The sequence below is a fragment of the Notothenia rossii genome (genome assembly GCF_949606895.1).
Source record: "Notothenia rossii genome assembly, chromosome: 3".
Classification (NCBI taxonomy): Eukaryota; Metazoa; Chordata; class Actinopteri; order Perciformes; family Nototheniidae; genus Notothenia; species Notothenia rossii.
The window spans coordinates 54,194,630-54,203,240 of NC_136901.1; positions in this window are offsets into that span (position 1 = coordinate 54,194,630).

The following is an 8,611-nucleotide window of genomic DNA, read 5'->3' on the forward strand; positions in this document are numbered from 1 at the left end:
ACAACGTCCCCATGGCTGAAGAGGACAAAAAATACACAGCCTTCACCACACCGCTAGGCTTGCATGAGTATAACAGGATGCCGCAGGGACTGTGCAATAGTCCTACCTCATTTATGCGCATGATGCTGAGTATATTTGGGGACATGAACTTCAGCAGCTTGTTATGTTATTTTGATGACTTGCTTGTTTTCGCATCAACCGAAGAGGAGGCCCTACAGAGACTGGAGGTCGTCTTCCAGCGCCTGCGAGACAACAACCTCAAGTTGAGTCCTAAGAAGTGTCACCTGATGCGATCGTCTGTCAAGTTTTTGGGTCATATCATAGATGGCGGCGGAGTAGCTGTGGATCCCGCAAAGGTGGAAGTAATATCCACTATGTCGAAGTCTGATCTCATGGAAGATGACGGATGTACACCCTCAGTAAGGAGGATCAAATCCTATTTGGGCATGGTGTTCTTCTACCAGCACTTCATCCCTAATTGCTCTTCCATTGCCAGGCCACTCTTTGCTCTGACTGCTGGACAAAAGAAAAGACGAAGGATGAAAGTGAAAGTGAATGTGAAGGCAGGAACATTCAGGAAACTGAAACCTGATGACTGGACTCTAGCGTGTGACATCGCCTTTGACAGTCTTAAAGAAAGTCTGCTGGACTGTGTGGTCCTTGCACATCCTGATTTCTCACGTCCCCTGATTCTGTCAACTGATGCTTCCTTGGACGGGCTTGGCGCAGTGTTGTCACAAGTAGCAGCTGGTGAAAGTAAAGCCCGTCCCATAGCTTTCGCAAGTAAGACACTGAGCAGCTCTCAGAAGAATTATCCAGCTCACCGGCTTGAGTTTTTGGCGTTGAAGTGGAGTGTGTGTGACAAATTCAGCCATTGGCTGAAGGGCAATTCCTCCATAGTATGGACGGACAATAATCCACTCACATACATAATGACTAAGCCCAAACTCGACACCTGCGAACAACGATGGGTCGCAAAGCTCGCTCCTTATACTTTCAGTCTGAAGCACATTGCAGGAACCAAGAACGTAGTGGCTGATGCTCTCAGTCGGGACCCGTTTGCCAAGACAGTTGGGCGTAGACTTGTTACAGAGTCCTATGGCAATCTGCTTGCCGAATCTGATGAAGTTGGAGAAAATGGAGTTCAGGATGTCTTTCGCTTAAAGGTCCAGTGTCAGCGGACGAAGAGGTCAAAACAAGGTGCTGTGACTCAGTCCCATTGTTCCCCGCCCCTGTGTAACAACATTGTGAAAGCTGTCCTTGATTCTCATGACCACTGGGATACAGTTGAAGAGTCCAGGGCGACAGTGTTGATCCAGTCCGTTCAACACCTTGTTCCACCAGGGGAGGATCTGCTACCTGCCTTCTCCCTGGAAGAGCTCCGAAAAAGCCAAGGGCTTGACCCTGGCATCTCTAGAGTCATGCCTTTTCTGAGTCGACAGAGAAGACCCTCAAGGCGGGAGAGAGACGGTCTGGACACAAGTGCTCTGGTACTCATCAAGCAGTGGGAGAGACTTAATGTCATTGATGGAGTGCTCTATAGAGTCACCAAGGATCCCTTGAGCAAACAGAAGAGGCGTCAGTTTGTCTTGCCCCAAAGTCTGGTAGACAAGGCCTTGTGTGGTGTACATGACTTGGCCGGTCATCAAGGGCAGGCAAGAACGATTTACCTGACAAGACAACGCTTCTTCTGGCCTAGAATGGAGCACCAAATTAAGGACTATGTGAAGTGCTGCCAGAGGTGCATCCTGGCCAAGATACCGGATCCTTCTGCCAGAGCTCCGCTTGAAAGTATCAGGACCACCGCTCCTATGGAACTAGTGTGTTTGGATTTCTGGAGTGCGGAAGATAGCAAGCAGCGTTCAGTAGATGTTCTTGTCCTGACAGATCACTTCACAAAGTTGGCCCATGCCTTTCCCTGCACAAACCAACAAGCGAAACAAGTTGCTAAGAAGTTGTGGGACAACGTCTTCTGTGTGTATGGGTTTGCGGGGCGCATACATACAGATCAAGGAGCCAACTTTGAGAGTGAGCTCATCGCAGAACTGCTTAAACTATCGGGTGTCTCCAAGTCACACACTACAGCCTACCACCCCATGGGGAACGGAGGGACTGAGAGATTTAACGGGACTCTGGGGGGTATGCTCCGTTCACTGCCACTGAGAGAGAAGGCCAAGTGGCCCCAGCAAATCCAGACCCTGACATTTGCATACAATGCGACAGTGCATGAGACGACTGGGTACGCACCCTTCCACCTAATGTTTGGTCGGGTTCCAAGACTCCCCGTTGATGTGATGTTCAAACAGGTCCTACACGACCCAGTGGTTGTTGACTATGGCAGCTATGTAACAACGCTTATGTCCCACCTCCATGAAGCAGCAGACATTGCTCGAAAGCATGCCATCAAGGAGCAAGACAAGCAAGCCAGAGGTTACAATCGAAAGATCAAGGGGACTTGCCTGAACGTGGGAGACAGAGTACTTCTCGCCAACAAAGGTGAGAGGGGAAAGAAGAAACTTGCGGACAAGTGGGAACCAACAGTCTATACCAGGGGTCACCAAACTACGGCCCGGGGGCCGGATCCGGCCCGCCACCCCCCTTTGACCGGCCCCCACCCCCTCTGCCCCCCACTACTTGAACCGGCCCTATGAGGCAAATCCCCAAAAGTCGTCATGGCTTATTTTTTTCAAATTGATTTTTGGAAAATAATAACATGTCTGCGTTTGGTATTTTGTTGATTTTGTTTCAGTTAAAAAAATTATATTTAGTTATCAAATAAAATGCACTATATTTGCCGAATTGTCGTCACCCGACATCTTGGAGATCAAGTGAGTGACAGACAACGCACGCGTAGAGAACTGTCAGTGTTCAGGACAGCAAAAATGGCTAACGTTAAACGAAAAGTTGATAGAGAGTGCAGAATTTTCAAAGAACAGTGGACCAACGACTATTTTTTTGTTCAGTATAAGGACCGTGCCGTTTGCATTATCTGTAAAGAGAGTGTGGCGGTTTTCAAGGAATATAATCTTCGTCGTCACCACGAAACCCGCCACAGTGACTTTGCTAGCTTGCGAGGGCAAGCAAGAGCAGACAGAATTCGCAGAATGAAAGGCGGACTGGCAGCACAACAACAAACATTCATTCGCCAAACCCAGGTAAACCACGCTGCTGTTCGAGCTAGCTTCAAGGTAGCTCACATACTAGCTACCCATGGGAAGCCCTTCACTGATGGGGACTTTGTTAAAAAATGCATCCTTGCTGTGGCCGAGGAGGTGTGTCCCGACAAGAGAGAGGCAGTCAACGGTGTGAGTCTCTCCGCGACTACTATGACCAGGCGAGTAGAAGAATTGGGGGACAACGTTTATGAGCAGCTGAACGAGAAAGCGTCACATTTCAAGTTTTTTGCTTTGGCCATGGATGAGAGCAATGATGTGCAGGACACAGCACAACTGCTCATTTTTATTCGTGGGATTAGCGAAAGCTTTGAAGTGTCTAAGGAGCTGGCAGCACTAAAAAGCCTCAAAGGAACTACAACAGGAGAGGATATTTTTGTCCAAGTGTGCAAAACAATGGAAGAGTTGGGTCTAGACTGGTGTAAATTTGCCAGCATCACTACGGATGGCGCACCTAGTATGGTTGGCACGACAAGGGGGCTAGTAGGGCGCTTGAACAGCGAATTCGAGGAACGAGGTCTCACCCCCCCACTACAAGTCCACTGTCTGATTCACCAGCAAGCCCTATGCTGCAAAGTTTTGAAGTGGGCGTCTGTTATGAAGGTGGTTGTGCACTGTGTCAACTACATCCGAAAAAATGGTCTGAAACACAGACAGTTCCAGGCCTTCCTCTCCGAGCTTGAGTCTGCCTACAAGGATGTGCTGTACTACACAGAAATCCGGTGGTTAAGCCGAGGCAAAGTGTTGCGCCGTTTCTACGACCTGCTACCCGAAATCAACACCTTCCTGCAGTCTAAAGGTGAAACGGTACGAGAGCTGACCGAGCCAGAATGGAAATGGGACCTCTCATTTTTAACAGATGTGACTGAAATGTTGAACCACCTTAACGTGCAGCTCCAAGGCAAAGGGAAGCTAATCAGTGACATGTATTCCCACATCAAAGCGTTCGAGGTCAAACTAGTGCTGCTTGTGAGACAGGTCGAAAAGCTGGACTTTACGCATCTCCCTGCCACCCGGAGCTACTGCGCTGAGAAACCACCTGTCCCGTTCCCAGTCGAAAAGTGCAAGGATGCACTGGAAATGCTGCAGTGGCAGTTCAGTGTGCGGTTCCGTGAGCTTCATGTCAACGGTAAAGCAATACGTTTGTTCCAGAACCCCTTTGCTGCCGACATAAATGATGCCCATCCCTCTCTTCAGTTTGAACTAGCCGAGTTGCAGAATTGTGATATCCTTAAAGATGCATTCAAGCCTGACAGTCTCATTGAGTTCTATTACTCGCTCCCAGGGGAAACCTACCCAAACATCAAACAGCATGCAATGAAGATGTCCACAGTTTTTGGCAGCACCTACATCTGTGAGCAAACCTTTTCCCGCATGAAGCAAACCAAGAATACAACAAGGAACAGACTCACAGATAAACACTTGCATCAGACCTTGAGACTGGCTACCACTAGACTGCAACCAGACATTGAACTTCTCATCAGCCAGAAGCAAACACACAGTTCACACTGATACGGTAAGCACACTGATTTTAACAATTACTGATTTTAATTGCTATAAATATGAAATGTGAAGGCTCTTTTTAATTTGCTACATATGTTGTAAAATTATGTCACAGAGAAAAGCAGACAGCAGCATGTCTTGCCATTTACTGAATATGGTGCTTCTTGTGTTCAATCCGTCATCCCTCCATGCCAGGGCTCCAGAAGGCACTCTGAAGTGAGGAGAGGAGATTGCTGTTGCTGATCCCATCCCAAAGACAGCACAATTCATCAACAAGTACAAATCCAGCTCACCTACATATAGGCTACTGATTTTGATTGCCATTATTCTGTATTATTGTTGTGCTTTAGTTTTGAGCCTACACTGCTCATGTCCTTTTCACCTTGACCTAAACAAAATGTTAACTGAACATGCTCACCTGGATAGGCATAAGAGTTGGCTAGTTCTATTAGCCTACTCATGTTATTATAATGTTGATGTTTTTTATTTATTTATTTATTTTATAGGCCTATTTATTTGACCTTTATTAAGTGCTGCACACAATTATTATTATTATTATTATTATTATTATTATCATCATCATCAGGCCTACCTATAATTTATAATTTTGAACTCACCTTTGCCAGTGTCAATCACCTCAACTAGGCAGATGTTTCTTACCTTGGCAGCTTTTATGTTATTTTTATTAGAAAACAAATAAATGGAATATCTGTGGTATTTCAAATTAAAGCAAAGTGTGAAGACTCAATTGCTACTTTTGTAAACCACTAGTAAAGATGGTAAACAAATATGTGACAGGAATCAAGTGTTGATATAGTAGTGTGGAAGTAGTAGTGGGGATGGCTGTGCCGGGCTAGTAATCTCTTCTACACAATGAGCTGACTCGGCCCCGGCCCCCCATCACAGTCAGGAACAATAATGTGGCCCCCAGAGAAAAAAGTTTGGTGACCCCTGGTCTATACTGTCGTGGACAGCAACCCACAGACTCATGTCTACATGTTGGAAGATGACAAGGGTAAAACAAAGGTAGTGCATTGCAACCTTATCCTGGATATCAGCTTCCTCCCCATAGAGTCTGCTCAAGGAGAAATGGCGGAGACTGAGGACAGTCTTGATGATTCAGAGGACGGGTCTCGGATGGAGGATCTCATCAACTCTTTGGAAGAGGAAGAGGGTTCGGAGGATAGGACAAGTGCATGGGCACTGAGTGGGGCGGAAGACACTGCCAGTCACCAGTCCTGTGACGAAGCTGATACAGACGAAGATCAGTCTGATGCAGAGCTAGATCAGTCAAGTGTACCAGATACAGCATCAGTGATCAACGCAAGCAGTGTCCAGTCATTCAGACCGGTTACAGCGTCAGCAGTTGACACATCAGACTCAGTGTCGATGGTTGACACAGGCCATGTCCCGACCGTTATTTCTGACACTTTACCAACAGTTGCAGAACAGGGCCGAGACAGCCAAGCACCCACTCAAGCAGACACGCAGGGTGTGGTCAGGACACGTGCTGGCAGGGTTGTTAAGAGAGTCAGCCGTTTTGTAGAGACAATGGTTCAGAGGCCGACCAGCATGAGGGGGTTCGCAAACTCTTTCAGTAAGAGATCCCAGTCTCTTCTTACCCTGTTCTGAAGGGGCTGTATTATTTCTTCTTGTTTGTTTTCTTTTATTGAGATGTTTCTTTTTTTATCGTAGTTTTTTTTTTACGTTTTGCAATGTGTCACTGTAAGTGATGTACTGTTTACTGTATGTGCTCACGAGTACGGTTTGGGACTCAAGTATGCCGGGTAGTTTGGTGTACACGGCACCAAGCAATTCTAAGAGGGGACTAAGGGTTGATCACCCTTTTGATTTATCTGAACCTGTTTACCAGGTAGCTTCTAGCTGATTGTGAAGATGGTATCTTTATGTGAACCCGTGCCAGTTTTAACGCAGTGTTAATGTCCCTGTCAGTGTTATGTCCTGTCAGCCGCTCAGGATTTTGGTGTAATTCAGGAGGGGTGAATGTAGCAGGTATATAAATATAAAGGAATGCATTCCACCAATAATCCCTCACGTTTTATTTTATTGTTCCAATATTATTTATTGTCACTTTTATTTTGGTATGTTTACTACAAAAGACAGTTTTGGGAGCTAATGCTTTTATTTTGAAGTCTTCACTTTCGGCAGTGACGTCATCTACCTGCGTTGCACCCTCTCTCACTCAGTTGTTTGTATGGCAGACTGAGGTGAGGAGAGTTTGTCATGTGCTCTTTGTAGATTTCTGTTCTAAATGATGTTTACAGTGTTTATATAATCTTAAACTGTGAAACAAGGTTATAATATCATTCCATGGTGCTAATGTGTTGCTGTGTAGTTGTTTTGCAGAAGTTTGAGTGTTTTAGCAAACTTTTAGTTAAGTGTACTGTTTAGCAGCACTTGTGAGGACTCACACACAGCACCTTCAGCATGTTTAATGGCGTCTTTTCCCCACCACAGACTGGTGTGTTGCAGACGTCCATGTGTATTAATGCTGCTGCATTATTGTGTTTACTTCATGCAGGTATGTTTGTTGCTCCCATGTTTTTGGTCTATTGTGTTTTGTACTATGTGTTTATTTTATTGTTTTATTTACATGTCTAAAAATACTAATTAGCCGGTGGTGTATACATTTCCAGTGTAACTGTAATTGTACAGTGTATTGTGATCTATTGTGACAGATTTGATATCTGAATGTTTTATAAGTACTAGTCTCTCAGTTGTTTGTATGGCAGACTGAGACTGGTGTGTTGCAGACGTCCATGTGTATTAATGCTGCTGCATTATTGTGTTTACTTCATGCAGAGGAATAAATACGCCACAGTTTCGGTTAAAGACAACAACCGAATCTCCTTGTCCATCGAACACGCACAACACAACGCAGAGTCGTAGCAAGGGTCTGCTGAGAAGTAGGCCCAGACCGGCTACACATACACTATACCATAGTGGTTGAATACACAGTATTAGGAAACACTTTATACTTACTGGACATGTTATACTCATTACATACTGTATATAAAATATGACCAAGAATGTGAGACAACTTTATAGAAATTCATATCACATCTGTTACTGATGCCATTTGGCATACTTTGTTAAACTCACAAATAATAAAGTTCCATAACTTCAGTTGGGAACAAAGACCACACCTTATCTCCCCAAGGCAATTTCCCATCCAATAGGTGCTATATAGGTGTGTATAACCCTTTCTCCTGTCTGTTACTCACTCTTTCAGCACAAGAACCAGAGGGGGATTCAATGGAGCCTGAATACCTGCACTGAGACCCTCACCCTGCACCCTGAGTCTCAGCTCTCAGTGTTTTTCAAGCCTTTACCTGTTTTTTTGTATTAAACAAAACATTAAGCTTTCCCACGTTGTGGTTTTCGTTTTGTGAAAAAGTGCAAATGCAGTGTTTGTATATAATAACCTCACATATATTTTTGGTGTTGGTTCATGAAATTGCTCCTTCTGACTTGAGCAAGCCATTTTTTCCTCCGCTCTGTGTCAGTGGGGAAGCCGTACATTCGTACTCCTTTCTCGGAGCGATTTGAGCATCCCCAGCAGCACAGCAAACCATGGTGGCGACTAGGAGGCAGCACAGCAAACAAGGACAACACGGAGGAAAAGGCACAGACAAACTGCATGATTTGCTATTCAATGTTTAATGAATTCCATGTATTTGCAATGGATGTTCCTAAAACAACACATTTAACGTCATCATCATCATGCTGCTGCTGCTGCTAGTCCTTTGATAGTCAACTGTCGGTCTCCTGTCCTTTCTGAAAGCCATAAAGATGACATTAGTCATTTAGATAACTTGTGTCCTCAATTACCATGGGATTACTGAAACTACCATGAATTTAAGAAAATGGTAGAAATGAATCTAATCTGAATTTTGAAGCATTCCTTTAGATCC